The sequence below is a fragment of the Pristiophorus japonicus genome, chromosome 18, assembly GCF_044704955.1.
Source record: "Pristiophorus japonicus isolate sPriJap1 chromosome 18, sPriJap1.hap1, whole genome shotgun sequence".
Classification (NCBI taxonomy): Eukaryota; Metazoa; Chordata; class Chondrichthyes; family Pristiophoridae; genus Pristiophorus; species Pristiophorus japonicus.
In genome coordinates, this window is record NC_091994.1 from 18,287,852 (window position 1) to 18,313,484 (window position 25,633).

General features: G+C 41.0%; 1 protein-coding gene across 5 annotated transcripts in view; it reads right to left on the minus strand.

Annotated features, from left to right (window-relative positions):
- Positions 1–374: 374 nt before the first annotated feature.
- The window catches only part of LOC139228579 (cold-inducible RNA-binding protein-like), a 36,814-nt gene continuing 11,555 nt past the window's right edge, over positions 375–25,633 (minus strand). For 4 of the 5 annotated variants that reach the window (XM_070859715.1, XM_070859714.1, XM_070859718.1 and 1 more), the window contains 3 exons: positions 2,421–2,554; positions 1,622–1,878; positions 375–649 (listed from right to left, as the gene is read on the minus strand). The gene's annotated coding sequence lies outside the window, so the exon portion shown is untranslated. Of the gene's footprint in view, positions 650–1,621; positions 1,879–2,420; positions 2,555–16,011; positions 16,146–25,633 lie in introns of all 5 variants that reach the window. The other variant, XM_070859716.1, reaches the window with a different exon arrangement.

Genomic DNA, 25,633 nt, shown 5'->3' on the forward strand with positions numbered 1-25,633 from the left:
GTAAGCCCTACCCAGTCCCAGGAAACATTCTGTGGTACGACAGTTCATGGCTTCAATGTGTAGCTTTTAAAACTGGAGCTTCTTTTAAGTGCACAGCACTCTTCCCCTGGCCTCACATATCTCTATATCAGCCTCCAGTATGGTGTATTGAAGTTGTGTGCCAAAGGTCTATTAACAGCACTGCAGAAACCAGAAAAGTGGTACCACTTGTCTTAGCAGAACTGAGAGTATTAACTACTGCAAATATGGGTTTGACTTGGATTGAGTTCAGATTCCGAGACACCATTTACTGATCCCGATGACTTTATAGAACAATGGTTTATTCACTAATAGAGCTAAGAATCATCTAAAACATCAAAGTCAATAAACATACATTTTAATAATTCAAACATTTATTTTGTATATGCAAGATCAAGCAAGGTGATGTTTTTCATTGCTAACAGCCCTTTTCATCAAGACGGTTTTCAGTAACATGCAGAACTACGATTTTTTTTCTCCTTTTGCTTAGTAATTTTCTTGATCCAAGAGATATATAGCTGGAAATCCTTTTGTAAACATTTCCTTCAATCAGACCGTCGTAATCTTTGCCAAAGGAAAGTAATTCTTCAACCTCATTCTTTTTGCAAACCAGTGGCCCAGCACAATCCTCCTGGAAAACACACCAGTATTCAACATTAGAGGCAAAAAAAGAAGTGTTAACTACATTAAAAGAAAGTACTTCACTGGCAAACTATGTAGCTGTCATAAATAAAATGCTGCTTCAACAGCAGTAATTTAAATTCACATTAAAATTTCATATTCCATACAATTTATGAACTTTACAGAAAGCAAAAATTGCAGATGCTAGAAATCAGAAACATCTGGAGAAAAAACACAAGTTAACATTTCAGTTGTGGACCCTTTGTCAAGACTGGAAAATATATTATAGAGAAACCGCATTTAAAAAAGGAACAGAACCAAGCGAGAGGGGAGGGAAAACACACGAGGCTTAAAAGTCAGGCATGATATTAAGAGACAATGGGAGATATGGAGACATTTACAAGACATAGAACATGTATATAGCCAAGAGGGGTGAGGCAGATAGAAAGAGAAACAGAGAAAACTGGCTTCAAGTGGGAATCCTTTTTTGGAACACTGCTGGCAGGACAATCAGCATACTCGGTATCAACATGCGTGTTCTCTTCTCGAAGGCTACTGGGCAACTGGAGCATGCTCTGCTCATCGACATTCACTTTCCACAACAAGAATCAAGTGTAAAAAATTATTAAGGGGGTGGCAATGACACGGAGTTATTCCAGGGTCCTTACAGGGAGCATCATCAGTGGTAATCAGAACAAAATTCAATGAATGCATTTTAAGCATTACAAGCCAGCAAAATGGTACAACTGGCTGAGTCTGGCTCATACAGCGCTTAACTATAAACACATAATACCCTTGTTTGTCAAGATTAAAATTTAGCAAAGGAGGCAGGTCCATCTTTCTACATTTTATCACTTACTAATCGACTATGTGTACAGAAAAACTACTGATTTGAAAAATGAGCATGAACCATAGCTGTAAATAGGTGAAAACAAAGAACAAATTTCAACTGAAAATAAAATAAAGTGTGTGAAATGCTTACCACACAGGCATTTTTCTCCTCATTCAAGTCACCAGCACATATCTTTGTATCCTTCACCAGATGATCAAACAAATACAGCCGACTGCGCTTTGCATTGCTTATGGTCGTTATATTCGCTTCTCATTTGTCAGGATATTTTCCTTTACCATTTGCTCTTCATCCAGCTACATTGCAAATGGTTCCAACAGAAAGATTTCTCTTTTCTTTTTTTAAAGTTGATGGATTTTCGAAGTGTCAATAGCCCCTTTCACATCAAGCTGCAATTGGGCACAATGCAAAATAAATATTAGAAGAGCAAGCTTGCATTTATATAGCACCTTTCATATCCTCAGGACATCACAAAGTGCTTCACAGCCAATTAATAAATACTTGGTGTGGTCACTGTGGTAATGTAGCTCAACATGGCAGCCAAAATGCACATAGTAAGGGCCCCCTCACAGCAATGTGATACATGATCTGTTTTAGTGATGTTGGTTGAGGGACAAATAGTGGCCTTGACACCAGAATTCCCCATCTCGTCTTCAAATAGTGCCGTGCGATTTTTCCTTTTGGTACATTAAAATAAAGAATTTAACTAAGCAGCTGCATGCTAAAATTGGTTTATTTTAAAATATATTCAAACTACTCCTGATAATTCCAAGCTATCCAATACCTCAAAATAAGCAATGTAAATAACAGCAAAGTGGTGAATTTAGTGCTAAAAATGAAAATAATCCAATAATTTGCATTAAATTACAATAAATTAGCAGACTGTATATTGGAAACTTAGAGATGCTCTTTTTTCTAATTCTTACACTACCTTGGGAAGCATGCTGTTGTTTACTTTTGTGATACCATTATATTCCAGATGATGAAAGTAAACCTGAATTCTTCTGTGCTTCATTGTTTCGTAGAGAAGAAGCAGCCAATACAACCTCAAATGGCAATTCTGATCTGCAATAGAAAGCCAATGGAGGAACATTAACCATATCGAACTGCAGGCAGATCTTCAGTAAAATTCATAATTTAGGACCTTAACCTTTGAGAACAGAATACATGTTTTTTTCCATCCTTTAATTATGCAGTTAGACCCAGTCTTTGACCCAGGAACATTAACCATACTGAACTGCAAGCAGATTGTCAGAAGTACAAGTGCACAGGTGGAATGGAGAGGAATAATTATAAACTAAAATAGTAACACTGAAGACAAAGGGACAGAGAATCTTCTCAAAGAAGATTTGGAGACAGAGGAAGTAGGTTAATTGAGAGAGGACTCCACTTCCGATAAGATCGCAAAGCATTAATCTTCACCCAACAGCAACAAGATGAGTGTCCAGTATCAATGCGCAAACAATACTTGAACAGATCAACCTAAATTATCAAATGTTTAAATACAGTAACATTTTTATGCTCACCCGTTTTACCACCACTTAGCAAGAACTGACAACTGTGAAACAAATTCATCTCAATATGCAAAGATGCTTTGATACAACAAACCGGCGATGCATGAAAGTGGCTTTGACTTTCTGTGATCCAATTCTGAAGTGGTTAGCTATGTAAATGATGTGACTATTCAAGTGTTAAATTCTCACAAGAAGGTGGTAATGAACAGTTTAGCAAGAAATCCTAGCTAAAACAAGTAGAATGGGAAATTAAAGATACATTGTGTTTTAGGCCAGCTATTTCAAAAACTGAAAAATAGAATTAAAAAATCATAAGACTCCTTTTGCATGGCCCAGTTTTGCTTATTAGAGTTTAGCCATAAAACCCAGGAAGGTCCAGATGCAATTCCTGGCACAGACAAGGTTAGCTGCTCTTCACCCTATCTGCCTAAAAAGTGCAGAGTCCCAAGAGAAAATGCATGCATGGACAGTGGGTGAAGACAGGATTAGATTTTTAATGCTCCCGTAATTGAATAGCCTACTGACTAATTCAGGCTGATGAGGGGCAAAAATTGAAGATAAACAATTAATCCTCTACCAGCAATTTAAAAATCACAATTCATGTTTTAATAATAGTTTTTTTTTTAAAACTCCCACCCGCCCCAAAAATGACATTTTTTGTGCATGCAAGGTTTTGATAGAATAAATGGGAAGAACTGTTTACACTGGGAGAATGGCCAGTAACCAGGAGACAGATTTAAGATAATTGGCAAAAGAAATCCAGGGGGAAAAATGATTTTTTTTTGTTTACACAAGTTATGATGATCTGGAATGCACTGCCTGCAACGGTGGTGGAAGCTTCAAAAGTAACTTTCAACGGTGAATGAGATATATACAGGTTGAACCTCCCTTACCTGGAACCACCCATCATCCAGAACCATTCCCGACCACCAGATGGCGCATGCACAGAACTCCGACATGAACAAATTGAAGTCCTTTCTCGCTGCCGACTCCCGCAATCGTTGGCCTGACCCTGTGATCCCACCCCCCCCAATCTCTCTGCCGCACTCCCAGCCCCAATACCCCCTTGCTCAGTACCTGTACCATCCAATTTAACGTGACCACCCCTCGTCTGAAAAAATCCCTTAACCAGTACAGGGCAGGTCCCGAGGGTTCCAGATAAAGGAGGTTTAACCTGTACTTGAAAAGGATAAATTTGCAGGGCCGTGGGCAAAGAGCAGAAATAATTGGATAGCTCTTTCAATGCGCTGTCAGGCACGATGGGCTGAATGGCCTCCTTCTGTGCTGTATCACTCTATTCAATATTGCCCAGGTTTACAGAATATATAAATGGCAAACACCCTCAAATTCACACAGCATTCTGCAATTAAGTTAGGTTCAGATAAATTAACCCATTACATCTCATCCTCCCAGGATATTAACTTTCATCACACTCAATCACAGCACGAGTCCAGAGTGCTGATCAACTGTGAAGCACTTTGGGATGTTTTGCTAGGTTTAGGTCACTATTTAAATGCAAGTTGTTTTTTGGACTTTGACCATGCTTTCTACCAACACATTCCTGCTGATCATCCTCCTCGGTGTAAAAAAATACTTTGGGTCTGCTCCAGTCTTTGTATTTCAACTGGTGTGTAATAGTTTTATGCTTCACCTTGATTAGTATACATTGGCTCTTATACTGTACTGAATGCCTGTACATTTAGTTATTTTTTTTTAAACACGAAATGCTGGGAATAAAATTCAACACTTGTGGTGCTTCAATGTTCCCCAAGAAAGGTCATAGGCAAGGAAGTCAAGTGGAAGAAAAGACTATTTCTCCCATCAAATCTATCTCGACTATTTCAACTCACCCAGCTTAGCATCCAACTGATGTTTCCGTTTCCATTATCTTATCGGGTAAATCATTCCAATTGTTTATCACTCAAGTAAAAATGTTCTTTCTAAGATTGTTTTTAAATTGACATGGTACTAAATTCAGATAGAATTTGGACTTATATAGCATTTTACCTTGGGTACTTTACAGCCAATGGATTTACTTTTTTTGAAACGTAGTCACTATTATATAGGCATGTGCACAGCAAGTTCCCATAAACATTAAAATGAATGACCAGATCATGTTTTTGTCATGATTTAATGGGGGAATGATGGCCAGGAGACAAGAACTCCCTGCTCTTCAAATAGTGATACCATTTAAATCACCTGAACAGGGCCTAGGTTTAACACTGTATTTGAAAGAGGATACCTCTGACACAACAGTACTCCCTCTACCATCTTGGGTATCAGTCAAGTCCACAGCGGGATGCAAACAGACAACATTCTAACTCGAGATGTGTGCTATTAAATGAGCCAAGCTGATTAATAGTTAATCTAGGATTATTCTTGTCGCTCTTCTCTGCACCCTTTCCAATACATGTATACCGCTTTCAAAGCATGGAACCAGAAGCACAAAAAGAGTATTCCAATCAACCTGAAGCATTAAACCATTTCCAGTTTTAGATGCTGATAAATCGGTTATTTATTTCCATAATTTTCTTCTTGAAAGAGTTTCTTTAAATTAGTTTTTCCTTTTAGGCTCTGCCTATGGACACCAAAAGGTGCAGTTAACCCAGAGATACACAGGAACATAAGAAATATGAGCAGGAGTAGGCCATACAGCCCCTCGAGCCTGCTCCGCCATTTAATACGATCATGGCTGATCCGATCATGGATTAAGGTCCACTTCCCTGCCCGCTCCCCATAACCCCTTATCAGTTAAGAAACTGTCTTATCTCGGTCTTAAATTTATTTAATGTCCCAGCTTCCACAGCTCTGAGGCAGCAAATTCCAGATTTACAATCCTAGAGAAGAAATTCCTCCTCATCTCAGTTTTAAATGGACGGCCCCTTAATCCAAGCCAACCATCTAAAAGGTGCACTATTGTAAATCTATGTATGTATATTTTTTAAGTCTCTATGGGTTCTCAAGTAGTTAAGACAACCTGGAATTTTTTTCCTAAATCAACAGTATTATCTCATGTGGGAAATACAGTAAGGCTGGAGTTATACGGCAATGAGTTCAAATTCAATCCAGTGCGACACAGAAATGACTCCAAAGCAGCTGAAGATGAGATCCTAATAGTTGGTCACCAAGAGATAGCAAATTTAATATCTTGTAAGTGAAATAATCAATATTGTATATAGGTTGATCTCCCACGGTGTTTCTCAGTGAGTATAATACATTGTATGATGGGGACAGCATGGATTAGTGGGAAAGCGGGCTGTGTAGAGGACACAGAGAGGCTGCAAAGAGATTTAGATAGGTTAAGCGAATGGGCTAAGGTTTGGCAGATGGAATACAATGTCGGAAAGTGTGAGGTCATCCACCTTGAAAAAAAACAGTAAAAGGGAATATTATTTGAATGGGGAGAAATTACAACATGCTGCGGTGCAGAGGGACCTGGGGGTCCTTGTGCATGAATCCCAAAAAGTTAGTTTGCAGGTGCAGCAGGTAATCAGGAAGGCGAATGGAATGTTGGCCTTCATTGCGAGAGGGATGGAGTACAAAAGCAGGAAGGTCCTGCTGCAACTGTACAGGGTATTGGTGAGGCCGCACCTGGAGTACTGCGTGTAGTTTTGGTCACCTTACTTAAGGAAGGATATACTAGCTTTGGAGGGCATATAGAGACGATTCACTAGGCTGATTCCGGAGATGAGGGGGTTACCTTATGAGGATAGACTGAGTAGACCGGGTCGTTACTCGTTGGGAGTTCAGAAGGATGAGGAGGGATCTTATAGAAACATTTAAAATAATGAAAGGGATAGACAAGATAGAGGCAAGGAGGGGAGACTCGAACTAGGGGGCACAGCCTCAAAATACGAGGGAGCCAATTTAAAACCGAGTTGAGAAGGAATTTCTAGAAGGAATTTCTTCTCCCAGAGGGTTGTGAATCTGTGGAATTCTCTGCCCAAGGAAGCAGTTGAGGCTAGCTCATTGAATGTATTCAAATCACAGATAGATAGATTTTTAACCAATAAGGGAATTAAGGGTTACGGGGAGCGGGCGGGTAAGTGGAACTGAGTCCACGGCCAGATCAGCCATGATCTTGTTGAATGGAGGAGCAGGCTCGAGGGGCTAGATGGCCTACTCCTGTTCCTAATTCTTCTGTTCTTATGTTCTAATAGGACCGTGTGGTTCCACTCACACCTGTCCAAGCATATCCAATGCAACACGCTCTTCTCTTATCACTCTCACACAGGCACCTCCAGTTCCACAAGGATGTATCCTTCGGCTTCTCCTCTTCACCTGCATGCTGCTCCTTGATTACATCATCCACTGGTACAGGGTCAGCTTGTGTGTTTGGTGAGCACACCCAGTTTTCCCTCTCCAACACTTCCCACGATCACCCAAGTGCTCAGACTGCCTATCCACCATTAAGTCATGGATCAGTCAAGATTTCCTCCAACTGTACAATCGGGAAGATCAAGGCCATGGCTTTAGCCTCTGGATTAAACTCAACTCTCTTGCCACTGACTCCAATCTTCCACTTGGCCACTCACTCAGGTTGAAACAGACTGTGTAAAACTTTGATTTTGTTCAACTCACAGCTAAGCAGCAAATCCCACATCTTAGAAACCTCATTGCCACTTCTGCAACATCGTTCAGGTCGTCACTACCCCATCCTCACTGAAAACCTTACTTGCGCTTTTCTCACCTCAGCTCAAATTCACCAATGTCCTCTTTGCTGGCATCCCACACTCCAGCCTCCATAAATTCCAACAGTTGTCTGTATCCTATGCTGCACGAAGACTCATTCACCAATCATTCCTTATCCTCACTGACCGACATTGGCTTCATGCCCTCCAATGCATAAAAATCATAGTCCTTGATTATGTTCCTAGCTTTGCCCCATCTCTACAACCTCCCACCCACATACCCTCCAGTACGCCAACTCTAGCCTCTCCTCCCTCTGGAACTCTTTCTCTAATGTCTGCTTCTCCACTTTTATAAACCTTCTCAAAAGCCAACTTTTCATCAATTTTTGAGCCAACTCTCCCATTATGGCTCATAATTTGTTCCTTTATCCTTTTCATTTATTTTCTGTTGGCAATCTGATGTGAAAATAACAATGCCATGTAAAAATATTTTCAGAAAAATAAGGACTCTTACAAAAGCTAAGTAGGGACAATGAGACTTGCGAAGAATATCGAAGCAGTTAGTCATAAAGGTGGTTGGAGGAGGGGGGATGGGCGGGGAGAAAGAAATTGAACTTGATCTAAAAGTAGACTGGTCAAAGAGTAGAAAGTAGCCATCAAGTGCCAAAAGAGACAGATCTACAAGAGGTGTATACATGAATATGAAGTGTTAGGAGTGAATTACCTGAACTGGAGGCTGTTATAGCAGTAGGGAAGATGTAATTGGAATATCAGAAACCTCCAATGCCCAATATAATAATAGAAAATGCAGGGTCCAGCATCCAAGAAAAGCGGCAATGGAGCCCTTTAGATCAGGGGCAACTCGGAAATTAAATGAGTTGTTCTCTTGGGAGATGGATAGTTACACTACTGAGCTATTCTGGTTGGCTATCTATAAAGCTAACACTATGTTAGGAGTATGCAGCTGTGCCTAAAAACCTTCCTAGCACACATCCAAAAACACAACTGTGATTTTGCATCCACCGATTTCAAGAGACAAAATTGCAGGCAACACACCCACAATTTTCCAAAATATGCTGGCATCATAGAAATTTACAGTATAGAAGACCGTGCCGGCCGACAAAGAGTTATCCAGCCTAATCCCACTTTCCAACTCTTGGTCCGTAGCCTTGTAGGTTACAGCACTTCAAGTGCATAATCCATGTATTTTTTTAAATGTTATGAGTGTTTCTGTCTCTACCACCCTTTCAGGCAGTGAATTCGAGACCCCCACCACCCTTTGGGTGAAAAAATGACGATTCAAATCCCCTACCACTTACTTTAAATCTATACCCCCTGGTTATTGACCCTTCCTATCCACTATATCTAGGCCTCTCATAATTGTACACACCTCAATTAGGTCTCCCCCTCAGCCTCCTCTGTTATAAAGAAAACAAACCCAGCCTATCCAATCTTACCTCATAGCTAAAATTCTCCAGCCCAGGCGACATCCTCGTAAATCTCCTCTGTACCCTCTAGTGCGATCACATCTTTCCTGTAATGTGGTGATCAGAACTGCACGCAGAACTCTAGCTGTGGCCTAACTAGTGTTTTATATAGTTCAAGCATAACCTCCTTGCTGAGGAATTAAATATAAATTTTATGCCTCAGCTAATAAATGCAAGTATATGCCTTCTTAACCACCTTATCAACCTGTTCTGGTACCATCACCGATCTATGGACATGCATTCCAAGGGCCCTCTGTTCCTCTATACTTCTCCGTGTCCTACCATTTATTGTGTATTCCACTGCCTGGTTAGGCCTCCCCAAATGCATTACCTCACACTTCTCCGGATTGAATTTCATTTGCTACTGCTCTGCCCACCTGACCAGTCTACTGATATCTTCTGACAGTCTACAACTTTCTTCTTCATTATCAACCATAATTATTTGGTCTATCGCTTTCTCGGCAATGGTACAACATTAGCAGTCCTCCGGCACCAGACTTATAGCCAGAGTGGATTGGAAAATGATGGTCAGAGCCTCTGTCATTTCCTCTTTTGCTTCTCTTAGCCTGGGATACATTTCATCTGGGCCTGGGGATTTATCCACTTTCAAAGATGCTAAACCCCTTAATACTTCCTCTCACTTCATTTATTTCATCTAATATTTCACACTCCTCCTCCCCGATTGCAATGTTTGCATCGTCCCTCTTTTGTGAAAATTGACACAAACTATTCATTAAGAAACGTACCCCCGTCTTCCGCCTCCAGTTTACCTATATGGTTCATAATAGGCCCTAATCTTTCTTTAATTATCTACTTACTCTTAATGCATTTATAAAACATTTTTGGGTTTTCCTTGATTTTACTTGCCAATATTTTTTCATGTCCTCCTTGCTTTCCTAAATTCCTTTTTAATTTCACCCCTGCATTTTCTATATTCCTCCAAGGTTTCTGTAGTATTAAGCCCTCAGTATCTGTTACAAGCTTCCCTTTTTTTCTTTATCCTACCCTGCATGCCCTTTGACATCTAGTGGGCTTTAGATTTGTTAGACCCACCCTTCACCCTTTTTCTTTAAGGGAACACACTTTCTCTAAAACCTCACCATCTCCTCCTTGAATGCCTCCCACTGCTCGGACACTAAAGTGGCTAAAGTAAATGTTGGCCCCTTAGAGGACGAGACCGGGGAATTAGTAATGGGGAACATGGAGATGGCAGAAACTCTGAAGTAGTATTTTGTATCAGTCTTTACGGCAGAGGACACTAACAATATTCCAACATTGGATAGTCAAGGAGCTATGAGAGGGGGAGGTGGGGGAAGAGAGGAACTTAACACAATCACTAAGGAGATGGTACTCAGTAAGATAATGGGACTAAAGGCGGATAAATCCCCTGGCTTGCATCCTAGGATCTTAAGAGAAGTAGCGGCAGGGATAGTGGATGCATTTGATTGTAATTTACCAAAATTCCCTGGATTCTGGGGAGGTCCCAGCAGATTGGAAAACTGCAAATGTAATGCCCCTATTTAAAAAAGGAGGCTGATAAAAAGCAGGAAACTATAGACCAGTTAGCCTAACATCTGTGGTTGGGAAAATGTATGAGTCCATTATTAAAGAAGCAGTAGCAGGACATTTGGAAAAGCATAATTCGGTCAGGCAGTCAGTATGGATTTATGAAGAGGAAGTCATGTTTGACAAATCTGCTGGAATTCTTTGAGGATCTACCGAACAGGGTGGATAATGGGGAACCAGTGGATGTGGTGCATTTGGACTTCCAGAAGGCATTTGACAAGGTGCCACATAAAAGGTTACTGCACAAGATAAAAGTTCACAGGGTTGGGGGTTATATATTAGCATGGATAGAGGATTGGCTAACTAACAGAAAACAGAGAGTCGGGATAAGTGGTTCATTCTCGGGTTGGCAATCAGTAACTAGTGGGGTGCCGCAGGGATCTGTGCTGAGACCCCAACTATTTACAACCTATATTAATGACTTGAAAGAAAGGACTGACTCGAAAGAAAGAAACGCAGCCAAGTTTGCTGACGATACAAAGATGGGAGGAAAAACAATGTGAGGAGGACACAAAAATCTGTAAAAGGACATACAGGCTAAGTGAATGGGCAAAAATTTAGCAGATGGAGTATGTTGGAAAGTATGAGGTCATGCACTTTGGCAGAAAAAAAATCAAAGAGCCAGTTATTATTTAAATGGAGAAAAATTGCAAAGTACTGCAGTACAGCAGGACCTGGGGGTACTTGTGCATGAAACACAAAAGGTTAGAATGCAGGTACAGTAAGTGATCAGGAAGGCCAATTAAATCTTGGCCTTTATTGCAAAGGGGATGAAGTATAAAAGCAGTTAAGTCTTGCTACAGTTACACAGGGTATTGGTGAGGCCACACCTGAAATACTGCGTACAGTTTGGCTTTCCATATTTACGAAAGGATATACTTGCTTTGGAGGCAGTTCAGAGAAGGTTCACTAGGTTGATTCCGGAGGAGGGGGTTGACTTATGAGGAAAGGTTGAGGAGGTTGGGCCTCTACTCATTGGAATTCAGAAGAATGGAAGGTGATCTTATCGAAATGTATAAGATTATGAAGGAGCTTGACAAGGTAGATGCAGAGAGGATGTTTTCACTGATAGGAGAGATTAGAACTAGGGGGCATAATCTTAGAATTAGGGGCTGCCCATTTAAAACTGAGATGAGGACGAATTTCTTCTCTGAGGGTTGTAATTCTGTGGAAGTCGGGACAGTGAATAAATTTAAGACAGAGTTAGACAGTTTCTTAACCAATAAGGGATTAAGGAGTTATGAGGAGCGGACATGGTAGTGGACCTGAGTCCATGATCGGATCAGCCATGATCGTATGGTGGAGCAGGCTCGAGGGGCCGTGTGGCCTACTCCTGCTCCTATTTCTTATGTCCTTACCTTCAAGTAGCTGTTTCCAGTCCACTTTGGCTAAATCATTTAGCTTAGTAAAATTAGCTTTTACCCCCAAATGAGAATTTTTATTCGTGGTCTATCGTCCTTTTCCATAACTACCCTAAATCTAACTGAATTATGACCGCGACCACCAAAATGCTCCCAATGACACCCCTTCCACCTGCACTGTTTCATTCCCTAAAAATAAGTCCAGAACTGCCCCCTCACGTGTTGGTCTTGCTACGTACTGGCTAAAAATGGTCTCCTGAATGTATTTTAAGAATTCTGCTCCTGCTATATCTTTCACACCAATTCTATGCCAGTTAATATCAGGGCAGTTGAAATTCCCTATTACTGCCCTATTGTTTTTGCACGTCTCAGAAATCTGCCTACATATTTGCTCTTCTATCTCCCTCTGACTGTTTGGGGGTCTATAGTACACTCCCAGCAGTGTGATTGCCCCTTTTTTGTTCTTCAGTTCAATTCATATGGCCTCATTTGATGATCCTTCCAACATATAATCCCCCTTCACAGCTGCTTCTTCAATCAATATCATCACCTCGTCTGACAACCCTGTAACCAGGAATGTTGAGCTGCCATTCCTGCCCTTCTTTCAGCCATGTCTCAGTAAGCGCTACATCATACTCCCATATGTCCATCTGTGCCCTCAGCTCAACTGCCTTATTTCCTGGACAATTGGCTTGTAGCTGGAAATTTGGCAAAGGAGCATGCTAGATTGCCAGTTCAGAATGAGAAGAGAGCTTACTCATTGAAGATTAAGAAGGGTGTGTGAAAACAGGAAACTTATTTTAATGGGGACTTTAATTAATAAAATTAAAAATTGGGACTACAGAAGCAGCTTGGAATCAGGAGTTGGTATAGCTTGGAGTCACTTACTAAACATAATGACTGCTTCATGACCCATTGCATCAGGGAAGCAATTAGAGGCAATGGATATCTTGGCTTGGTAATGGAAAATAGCCCAGATAACATGCAGAAAGATGGCAACAACCACAAAGAATAAATGCAATATGATCTGGGATTCAGAAATTCTGTGGACACTGGGGTGGGGGGGAAAGAGACCACACATACATTATCTATTTTTTTTTAAAAAGGATAAATATTGAGGAAATGGATGTACAGCTTAAACAAATTGATGGGATGGGAGCGTTGTGCAACAATACATCAGTGGAGGCCAAGTGGGAAGAAGGCATAATGCTAGTATGCAAAATTCATTAATTCCAGCATTAGCAGGCATAGACTTAAATACATGCAAAAATAATAGGATGAGAAGAGAGGAAAATAAAGCCTTGGATAAAAGCATAGCTGCAGGTGGAAAGCATAACAGTAAGAAATCTCTTCAATATTTTAACAGTAAGAAGACAGTTAGAGAAGAAACAAGAATCTCAAAAGATACTAATGAGGCTGAAGTAGCAGAGGAGAATATAGTTAATATACTAAATGAATTGTTCCTCCAAGTACTCATTAGGGAAAACATAACATGTTGTGCTAAATAATACTAATCCAAGTAGAATTAATAACTGACATAAATGAGATTGAAGTTCTAGATAAGCTTTAAGAATTTAAAATAAATCCCCTGGAATGGTTAGTATTTATGTAACAGGACTAAGACAAGACAAGGGATCCACTTTGTGATGCACTAACCGTCATTATGAGGGAATCGTTGAACACTGGCGAGGTCATGCCAAATTGGAAACTAGTTGACGTGATGCCCATATTCAAAAAAGGAAACAAAAGCAGACACAGGCAACTACAGGCTCATTCGTCCTACATCAATACTAATTAAAATAATGGAATCAACTATGAATAAACTGAATTACCTGCATGCAGATAATCTAGTAAATAGCAACCAACATAGGTTCAGAGGGAACAATCCTGACCAAATTCTGTTTTTGAGGAACATTCACATGGACAATGGAAAACTCCATGATGTGGTGTACCTTAATCTCCAAAAACCATTTGACAAAGTTCTGTATTAAAGGCTCATACTTGAGCTTAAAGCTCAAAAACTGGTAATAAAGGACAGAAAACATCAGGTACTTGTTAGGAGTTATGTCATGTCTAGGTCTAGTTAGAGACAAAGAAGACATTTAAGCCATAGGTGCAGTTCAGAGAAGAGCCATGAGAACTGATTGATGAGGAAAGATGTGTGCTGCAGCCTTGAAAGGAGGCAACTGGGAGGCTTCTACAGGAATATTAAAAAGGCAGGAAATGACAGAATTGATCCCGAACACTACCTAAAACATAAAACGTGAGCATAAGACAAGAGAACATAGGTTCAAACTAGTAAAAGACAAATTCAGGACGGAGGTCAGAAAGTTCTTACGCACACAGAATGTTTCAGACTTCTAGATAGGATAAGAGGCAAAAACCAGAATCAGGATCGGTCCAAGTCAGCATGGATTTATAAAAGGGAAATCGTGCTTGACAAATCTTCTACAATTTTTTGAGGATGTAACTAGTAGAGTGGACAGGGAAAAACCAGTGGATATGGTGTATTTGGACTTTCAAAAGACTTTTGACAAGGCCCCACACAAGAGATTGGTGTGCAAAATTAAAGCACATAGTATTGGGGATAATGTACTGACGTGGATAGAGAACTGGTTGGCAGACAGGAAGCAGAGTCGGGATAAACAGGTCCTTTTCGGAATGGCAGGCAGTGACTAGTGGGGTGCCGCAGGGCTCAATGCTGGGACCCCAGCTATTTACAATATACATCAATGATTTAGATGAAGGAATTGAGTGTAATATCTCCAAGTTTGCAGATGACACTAATATGGGTGGCGGTGTGAGCTGTGAGGACGCTAAGAGGCTGCAGGGTGACTTGGACAGGTTAGGTGAGTGGGCAAATGCATGGCAGATGCAGTATAATGTGGATACATGTGAGGTTATCCACTTTGGTGGCAAAAACACAAAGGCAGATTATCTGAATGGCGGCAGATTAGGAAAAGGGGAGGTGCAACGAGACCTGGGTGTCATGGTACATCAGTCATTGAAAGTTGGCATGCAGGTACAGCAGGCGGTGAAGGCGGCAAATGGCATGTTGGCCTTCATAGCTAGGGGATTTTGAGTATAGGAGCAGGGAGGTCTTACTGCAGTTGTACAGGGCCTTGGTGAGGTCTCACCTGGAATATTGTGTTCAGTTTTGGTCTCCTAATCTGAGGAAGGACGTTCTTGCTATTGAGGCAGTGCAGCAAAGGTTCACCAGACTGATTCCCAGGATGGCAGGACTGACATATGAGGAGAGACTGGATCGACTAGACTTATATTCACTGGCAGTTAGAAGGATGAGAGGGGATCGCCTAGAAACATATAAAACTCTGACGGCACTGGATAGGTTCGATGCAGGAAGAATGTTCCCGATGTTGGGGAAGTCCAGAACCAGGGGACACAGTCTATGGATAAGGGGTAAAGCCATTTAGGACTGAGATGAGGAGCAACTTCTTCACTCAAGAGTTGTTAGCCTGTGGAATTCTCTACCGCAGAGCTGTTGATGCCAGTTCATTGGATATATTCAAGAGGGAGTTAGATATGGCCCTTACAGCTAAAGGGATCAAGGGGTATGGAGAGAAAGCAGGAAAGGCATACTGAGGTGAATGATCAGCCATGATCTTATTGAATGGTGGTGCAGGCTCGAAGGGCCGAATGGCCTACTCCTGCACCTATTTTCTATGTTTCTATTTAAGGAAGATGATGTGCGTGGGAGGGTTGTAGGGCTTTTCTGGAAAGATGAACTAGTGTGGACTTTCCTCATTTGTATCTTTCTTGTGCTCCCAAATATCTTCCATTATTACTCTCCAACTAGCCATTAGGCTATGTAAAACAAATTCTTCAAGATACTGTAATGTTGCATAATGAATTTTTTTTTTTAAATGAACAAATGCATATAAAATACAATTCAAATAAAATGAATGGATGCAACATAAAATATGATATCAACAGTTAGCTCACCTTGGGAGTGCATTTCAGTTCCTTACAGTATTTAGTACAGTATCAGTGACTTCATCTTTTTCCATGGTCTGTTTACGGTTTTCCATTTCTTTTCTTTTGCTGGTGTTGTAGCATATTCCGCATGTGCCATGTGACTAGGCCAGAATGAATTCTATCGGTATTGATTTTACTGGCTGATAGAGGGGATTATACTACATTTCTCTGTGATTTTCCTCTCCCACCCTGTGATCATCTTACAGCATTAACTCAGCAACACAATCGCCTTTTAGATTTGAAATCCAGACAATTCGGATATCTTACATTTCCAATCAGATGACCAGTTTCTGACAGATCTTCTGCCAGGTTGTTAAAGGCTTTAACCCAAGTTGTTTTGTGATATATACACATCTTAAAATAACTGCTTGCTGCAGGCTGTTACTTTATTAAAAACAGTACATGCCGACACAATGCGAATAGGTGACACTAGGCATCTAATCCATTCCTCAAGCAAGGTTTCCTGAATTCAAAGAAATGCATGACTAATCTAATAATCATATCGCATTCTAGTGTTCTTACCACATAGCTACTCTGATACATAGCTACAAAGCGATGTACTGAGTCATACCAACAGTGCCCCGTTTGTGTAAAATTAGTAGCTCTTACATAGGGCATCAATGAAGGATATGCAATTTGCAGTAATCCCAGGATTGGGAGGGGAAAACCAAAATTGGATTCTTGTTTTTCTCCAGCCAAATATTAGAACAGTGACTCCATTTTTAAATCTCATGAGGCTTGGGGTTTGACCCAGACCATTCACATTTTCTTGCTGATTGCTGGACCTGGGTTAGCAGATGGGGAGGATAGTGTTCTCATTAATATTTGCGCAAGTTATACTTTTAAAGCCTCCCAGAATGTAGAAAAACTTGTTTGATGCCCCCCCTCTCTGGCAACAGCTAGTCGCTCCAACTGGCAAAATTAAGCAGCTTAGCCATCTAACCATTTTAACCCTGTAAATAACAAAATATCTCAGATAGTTGCTTAGCACAAGCTATTTTTTATTGTTTCTCTGTCCACAGGTGCTGATTATTTCCAGCATTTTCTGGTTTTATACCCGATTTCCAGCATCCGCAGTATTTTGCTTTTGCATTATTATTGTATTGTTATAGACACTCCAAGACGTCAAATTGGGTACACCAAATTCAAAAATATCCTCATCAAATGAAACACAATGTTCCATTGTTTTAATCAAATCATTCATACTCCTGACTTGCAATTAGTTCTAAAAAAAAGAACCTAAAACACCTAATTGATGGTGCACTTAACAAGCCAGCTATCTATTGGTGCTGTTACGCTACAACTATCCATTTGACAAGATGCGGGCAGTAGTTACAAAAGGACGGGTCAGCTCTTTGCCAACACAAATACTTTAAAATGAACTTTTAAGAAAAAGTTCGCTTTCCATTGGTTATAATTATATTGCAACTGTGGGAAGTGAGGCAATGTCAGACTACCTAGCACTATGGTCTTGCAATATTTCCCAGAATTTGGTGCGGGGTCAAATCACTCCCTAATTATACAAAATGCAAATTAGCTAAGCATTCTGGATGTCACAAAAGTAACCTTTGGCATGTCAGTTACATTTTACAGTCAGACAATATTGTTGTTTTGTATATCTAATTAAGGGACAATACAGTCACGTGCACTGTACCAACATTCAAGAATTTCATGTAGATTTGAAGAATAAAACCCTATCACTACAAATGGTTTTATTCTTCAACTACACATAATTTTTTTAAAAATCATTGTCTTAATTCAGAGCAGTGGATAACCCTCCACTGCCACCAAAAGTTCATGCTAAGACACTTGCTTGGTTGACACTATCATGCGTTAAGCTTTTTTTTGATTAGTAACAGTCGGGCCTAATGCAGATAATCAAGTTCATATAATTAAGTAAACCATACATACCGTTTTCCCAACACTACTTCACCCAGTACTATTTATTCCACATGCATTAAAGCTACAAAGCAAACTACCAAATAGCAAATAAACTAAATGATTAAACACCATACAAACAAATTTTTGACAGTAATATTGATGACCTCTGCCGAGTATGTACCAAGATGGCAGAAATGCCTCTACATTTGTGTGGACATATTTATACTTATGAGGGAGTGTTGGTTACTGTCCTGTTTCCAGCATAGCAACTGTTAGGCATAAAAACAGATCAAATAACATTGCACTATTTTTTTTAATCCTCATCAATGGCTGGACTCGTATCCTCCACTTAAAGAACTCCAGCTACATTATGTATTTTTGCAGCACAGTGTGATGAAACCCATCATTAAATTGTATTTGGAAGTTAGCAAATAGAGAAGTTGAACTTTTCGCAAAGCTAACAGACAGCAATCAGAAAATTCCCATTTTAAAATTTTATTTTTAATGCAATCTACTTGCAGCTTGAAAGAGAAATTAATGCAGTTTCAATAAATGACAAAAATACCTAAACATTTTGCACAAAAATAAAACCCATCTAACTGAATCAGTGAAGAGTTGAATCCTTTGTACTGCTCTTTTGAATGCTCAGCAATGTGCAAAGCCACCATTACAACCAGGAATCAGAATCTGAGTCCTATATACAGAAAATGTAACTGACCAAGTGCTTCCTTTAGAAATGTTGCCTGAACAAAAACTCAATTGCATCACTATATAAAAAAAATACAAAAATAAAGATCAGAATGACTACAATAATCTTTTTGCATCACAAGCATAAATATTTTACCTACTGCAGTTTATCGCACCCTCATCCACACTTGTTATTTCCAGACTCGACTATTCCAATGTTCTCCTGACCGGCCTCCCATCTTTCACCCTCCATAAACTTTAGCTCATCCAAAATTCTGTTGTCCATATCCTAATTTACACCAAGTCCTGTTCACCCATCACCCCTGTGCTGGCTGACTTAGATTGGCTCACAGTGCAGCAATGCCTCAATATTAAAATCATATAGTGTTCAAATCCCTCCATGCCCTCACCCCTCCCTACCTCTCTTACCACCTCTAGCCCTACAGCCCTCCAAGAACTCTATGTTCCTCCAACTCTGGCATCTTGTCCACCGCCCCCACCCCCCACCATTGGCAATTGTGCCTTCAGCCTTCTAAGCCCCAAGCTGGTGGTGGAAAAAATCCCACCCGCCAAGCCATTCTATCTGGCCCTCTGGACGGGACAGAAATAGAACGCGAGCCGGAGCTCAAGCTGCACATTAGTCTATCCACTTTCACCTTGTGGGTCAGAGATGGATCTGAACAGCAGCCAGGCATAGTAATACTTGATTTAATTTTTCAATTCGTAAAAGCGATTCTCCCCAGCCGGATATGAAAAGGGTCTGGTACACGATTCTGGGCCTTAGTGGCGGACGTCAGTATCCAGAATGCACTGAGTACCCATATATGCCCTATCTATTTTAGAATCGGGTCATGGCTGCTCATCTCCATGACTCTTACCGAAGAAAGCGCAGCATCTTTTCTCTCCCAATACCCAGAGTATCATAAATCTTCTATACTCAGAAATACAAGCCTAGTCTATGCAACATGTGGGCAGTGGGTGGAAACCCAGGTACTGCAGATGTCAATCTTCAGCCTCATTATTTTTTCCACTATCAGTTTCCCACCACCTCTCCTCCACTTGATTTGTATTAAATCCTGTAAGTTTCTCCCTGTGAGTTATGTTTCATAAGAACCTTAGTAGGAGCAGGAGTAGACCATTTGGCCTCTTGAGCCTGCTCCACTGTTCATTATCATGGCTGATCTGATCTTGGCCTCAACTCCACTTCCTTGCCCACTCCCCATAACCTTATTCTAAAACTATGCCCCCTAGTTCTAGATTGCTCCACAAGGGGAAACATCCTCTCTGCAAACACCCTTTTGTTTTCCTCATTAGGTCTTCACAGTAGAGAAAGACAAACAAATTAATCATTTAGCAAGTCTAACATTTCCTTATTTTCAACTACAATATTACCTGCATCTCCCTAATAGTTGAATCACTACATCTTAATCTATCATTCAATAGGAAAGAAATCTTGGTTTACAATTCTTCAGACAGTTTTTTCATGTCGCTCAAGTCTAACCAACTGCTATCACTTCATCTATGATGGGTTTCCCTGAAACAGCACCATCTTTGTGGTTTCACCATATCCTCCGGTACTAAAGCTGGGTCCAATCTGCCTACTTTCGTCATGTTAAAAAATTATTTTGTCCTCAATCTCTCTAATGTCCAAGTGCACCCAACAATTAAATACTGCCACAATATCATGGAAAGCTCTAGTTCTTCATAGGATAGAAGAAAAACGCTTGTTGGTAAGTGATTCTTCTCTAAACTCTGGCCTCCAACTCTCTCTTCTTCTCCTCCCTTCCCCCCCACCCCCACATCCCCTTCCCTCCCTCCATAAAATACAACAAAATTCAAATATGCCTCGGGACTAACTCCTCTCTTGCACTCCTGTGCAGGATATTAAAAAATGCTAGTCATCCAACAGGCGATGTGTCGCTCATCTCAAGCTTTGCACCTCTCTGCAGGACAATCTACCTTGTCTCTAATTAAGTGGTTTTTTTTGGTGTTAGCTTCAAGTTGGCACACCTGGAGATTAAAATGGATTTGATCTGCTCTGGCATCAGTCAGGCATGTTTGCAAGAATCCAAGGCACTGTTAATTAAGCAGCCAGCCTGGCTCATGCCATTTTTCATGTTTGTTTAGAATATATATGGAATCCAAGAGCGAGGCTAGCCTTCAAGCAAATAAGATGACATGTTGAGTCCTTCGTCTGAGTTGAAACAATCGTTACATTGGAACAGAACATATAATTAGCCATCACTGAGATGAATCTATTCCCTTAACAGAGGGGTTAATAACCAGGGGTCATAGATTTAAAGTAATTGGTAGGAGGTTTAGAGAGGGAATTTGAGGTGAAATATTATCCCCTAAAGGGTGGTGGGGGTCTGGAGTTCACTGCCTGAAAGGGTGGTAGAGGTAGAAACCCTCACCACATTTTAAAAAAGTACTTGGATGTGCACTTGAAGTGCCGTAACCTACAAGGCTACAGACCAAGAGCTGGAAAGTGGGATTAGGCTGGATAGCTCTTTGTTGGCTGGCGTGGACATGATGGGCCGAAATGGCCTCCTTCCGTGTTGTAAATGTCTATGATTTTATGAAGTCAATCCAAATTTGAACTGAAGAGTTCCTGTGTTCCCACAGTACAATATACATGCAAGCTTACCATTATTACCATTCTGCTGAATTAAAAGGTGTGCCACTTTCATTTTTAAAAACAAGTACTAGTCACATTTGCTTAAGTCACCACATGTTGTCTATTATAGTTAGACCCAACAATTAGCAACAAAGTGTGACTCCACGAACTATAGCAGGCCTAGATTTCAAATTAAGTTATAACCACTTGTATGATTAGGAAGTAAATACCAAGTCTTAGTACTGTCAACTACAATCAAACCGTTTTGTTTCAAACATTTTATTGAATCTTATATAAAGATAGCTTTATAATTCAACAATCGTCAGAAATTCTATAGGTTCCAGAAATCAAGATTAGACTTGCACACTAACTGCAGCCAGCCCCGACCACTCCCCCTAACCGGACACATAAGAACATAAGAATTAGGAACAGGAGTAGGCCATCTAGCCCCTCGAGCCTGCTCCGCCATTCAACAAGATCATAGCTGATCTGGCCGTGGACTCAGCTCCACTTACCCGCCCGCTCCCCGTAACCCTTAATTCCCTTATTGGTTAAAAATCTATCTATCTGTGACTTGAATACAGTCAATGAGCTATCCTCAACTGCTTCCTTGGGCAGAGAATTCCACAGATTCACAACCCCCTGGGAGAAGAAATACCTTCTCAACTCAGTTTTAAATTGGCTCCCCCGTATTTTGAGGCTGTGCCCCTAGTTCTAGTCTCCCCAACCAGTAGAAACAACCTCTTGGCCTCTATCTTGTCTATCCCTTTCATTATTTTAAATGTTTCTATAAGATCACCCCTCATCCTTCGGAACTCCAACGAGTAAAGACCCAGTCTACTCAATCTATCATCATAACTAGGGGGGAGGCCATCTTAGACTGGGTGTTGTATAATGAGAGAGGATTAATTAGCAATCTCGTTGTGCGAGGCCCCTTGGGGAAGAGTGACCATAATATGGTGGAATTCTGCATTAGGATGGAGAATGAAACAGTTAATTCAGAGACCATGGTCCAGAACTTAAAGAAGGGTAACTTTGAAGGTATGAGGCGTGAATTGGCTAGGATAGATTGGCGAATGATACTGAAGGAGTTGACTGTGGATGGGCAATGGCAGACATTTAGAGACCGCATGGATGAACTACAACAATTGCACATTCCTGTCTGTCGTAAAAATAAAAAAGGGAAGGTGGCTCAACCGTGGCTATCAAGGGAAATCAGGGATAGCATTAAAGCCAAGGAAGTGGCATACAAATTGGCCAGAAATAGCAGCGAACCCGGGGACTGGGAGAAATTTAGAACTCAGCAGAGGAGGACAAAGGGTTTGATTAGGGCAGGGAAAATGGAGTACGAGAAGAAGCTTGCAGGGAACATTAAGACGGATTGCAAAAGTTTCTATAGATATGTAAAGAGAAAAAGGTTAGTAAAGACAAACGTAGGTCCACTGCAGTCAGAATCAGGGGAAGTCATAACGGGGAACAAAGAAATGGCAGACCAATTGAACAAGTACTTTGGTTCGGTATTCACTGAGGAGGACACAAACAACCTTCCGGATATAAAAGGGGTCGGAGGGTCTAGTAAGGAGGAGGAACTGAGGGAAATCCTTATTAGTCGGGAAATTGTGTTGAGGAAATTGATGGGATTGAATGCCGATACATCCCCAGGGCCTGATGGACTGCATCCCAGAGTACTTAAGGAGGTGGCCTTGGAAATAGTGGATGCATTGACAGTCATTTTCCAACATTCCATTGACTCTGGATCAGTTCCTATGGAGTGGAGGGTAGCCAATGTAACCCCACTTTTTAAAAAAGAAGGGAGAGAGAAAACAGGGAATTATAGACCAGTCAGCCTGACATCGGTAGTGGGTAAAATGATGGAATCAATTATTAAAGATGTCATAGCAGTGCATTTGGAAAGAGGTAATATGATAGGTCCAAGTCAGCATGGATTTGTGAAAGGGAAATCATGCTTGACAAATCTTCTGGAACTTTTTGAGGATGTTTCCAGTAGAGTGGACAAGGGAGAACCAGTTGATGTGGTATATTTGGACTTTCAGAAGGCTTTCGACAAGGTCCCACACAAGAGATTAATGTGCAAAGTTAAAGCACATGGGATTGGGGGTAGTGTGCTGACATGGATTGAGAACTGGTTGTCAGACAGGAAGCAAAGAGTAGGAGTAAATGGGGACTTTTCAGAATGGCAGGCAGTGACTAGTGGGGTACCGCAAGGTTCTGTGCTGGGGCCCCAGCTGTTTACACTGTACATTAATGATTTAGACGAGGGGATTAAATGTAGTATCTCCAAATTTGCGGATGACACTAAGTTGGGTGGCAGTGTGAGCTGCAAGGAGGATGCTATGAGGCTGCAGAGCGACTTGGATAGGTTAGGTGAGTGGGCAAATGCATGGCAGATGAAGTATAATGTGGATAAATGTGAGGTTATCCACTTTGGTGGTAAAAACAGAGAGACAGACTATTATCTGAATGGTGACAGATTAGGAAAAGGGGAGGTGCAAAGAGACCTGGGTGTCATGGTACATCAGTCATTGAAGGTTGGCATGCAGGTACAGCAGGTGGTTAAGAAAGCAAATGGCATGTTGGCCTTCATAGCGAGGGGATTTGGGTACAGGGGCAGGGAGGTGTTGCTACAATTGTACAGGGCCTTGGTGAGGCCACACGTGGAGTATTGTGTACAGTTTTGGTCTCCTAACCTGAGGAAGGACATTCTTGCTATTGAGGGAGTGCAGCGAAGGTTCACCAGACTGATTCCCGGGATGGCGGGACTGACCTATCAAGAAAGACTGGATCAACTGGGCTTGTATTCACTGGAGTTCAGAAGAATGAGAGGGGACCTCATAGAAACGTTTAAAATTCTGACGGGGTTAGACAGGTTAGATGCAGGAAGAATGTTCCCAATGTTGGGGAAGTCCAGAACCAGGGGACACAGTCTAAGGATAAGGGGGAAGCCATTTAGGACCGAGATGAGGAGGAATTTCTTCACCCAGAGAGTGGTGAACCTGTGGAATTCTCTACCACAGAAAGTTGTTGAGGCCAATTCACTAAGTATATTCAAAAAGGAGTTAGATGAAGTCCTTACTACTAGGGGAATCAAGGGGTATGGTGAGAAAGCAGGAATGGGGTACTGAAGTTACATGTTCAGCCATGAACTCATTGAATGGCGGTGCAGGCTAGAAGGGCCGAATGGCCTACTCCTGCACCTATTTTCTATGTTTCTATAAGGTAACCCCCTCATCTCCGGAATCAGCCCCTCCAAAGCTAGTATATCCTTCCTTAAGTAAGGTGACCAAAACTGCATGCAGTACTCCAGAGGTGCGGCCTCACCAATACCCTATACATTTGCAGAAGAACCTCCCTGCTTTTGTACTCCATCCCTCTCGCAATGAAGGCCAACATTCCATTCGCCTTCCTGATTACCTGCTGCACCTGCAAACTAACTTTTTGGCTCAGTGGGTTTACTGAACAACAGGCTAAGTTATACAGATCAAAAAGGCTCCAAGCTCAGCAAAATTAACAGATTTCAGTTGGGTAGCAAAAGGAATGTGGCAACTAGCCTCAATATCCTTGGGTTAAGATAAAACAGCCAGGATTCCCACTCTTGATCACTAACCAGTGGCCCATGCTAGAAGTGCATGCCTGTAAACAGTGGGTGAAGAAAATTGATACTTGGATGCAATAACCCCTTTGCAAATAGTCAGTTGCCACTCACCATCAATGCTCAACATGAATAATGACAAATTGGGCAAGGAGCCAAAGGGCGGCCATCACTCATGTGAGATTGTACCTTAGCAAGGGGTCAAAGGTGGGGGGGGCGGTAAACTTTAGCTCCAAATAGCTTCTACTTATATTTAAAAAGAGTCAACACCAGGGAACAATACTGCACCATTTAAAACACTAGAAGTTACAATGATGGATTGTGGAATTGTGGTTTCCAAATATGGTCATAATGCATTGCAAGTCCAACTTGTCTATTATTATTGTCTATAATTATTAGCATAATATACTGGAGACCATTAAAAAGTATTAAGATGTTTATCCAAGTTATTATATCATATCCATACAACTGCAACATATAAGTACTTACTGTAGTAAAGGAGACTAATTCTAGTACTAATATATTGAATACTAGTATATAGTACACACCAGTTTCTGGGGCATTTAAGAAAAATAGGTGCATCAATGACTGTTTTGAATTTCAAAAGCACTCCTTTAGTGTCTTGCAGCTTCATTTTTATTTGCCTGGCTCAATGGTACAGGACACTTCACCCTTTACCAAAAAAAAAATAATACAGCAATTGTAGACACAGCAACTTTGCTGAGCAATTACATTACATAGCAAGTGCTTCATTTAACTAAGTGATCACCTGTACTAGTTTTAGCCTCAAGTTA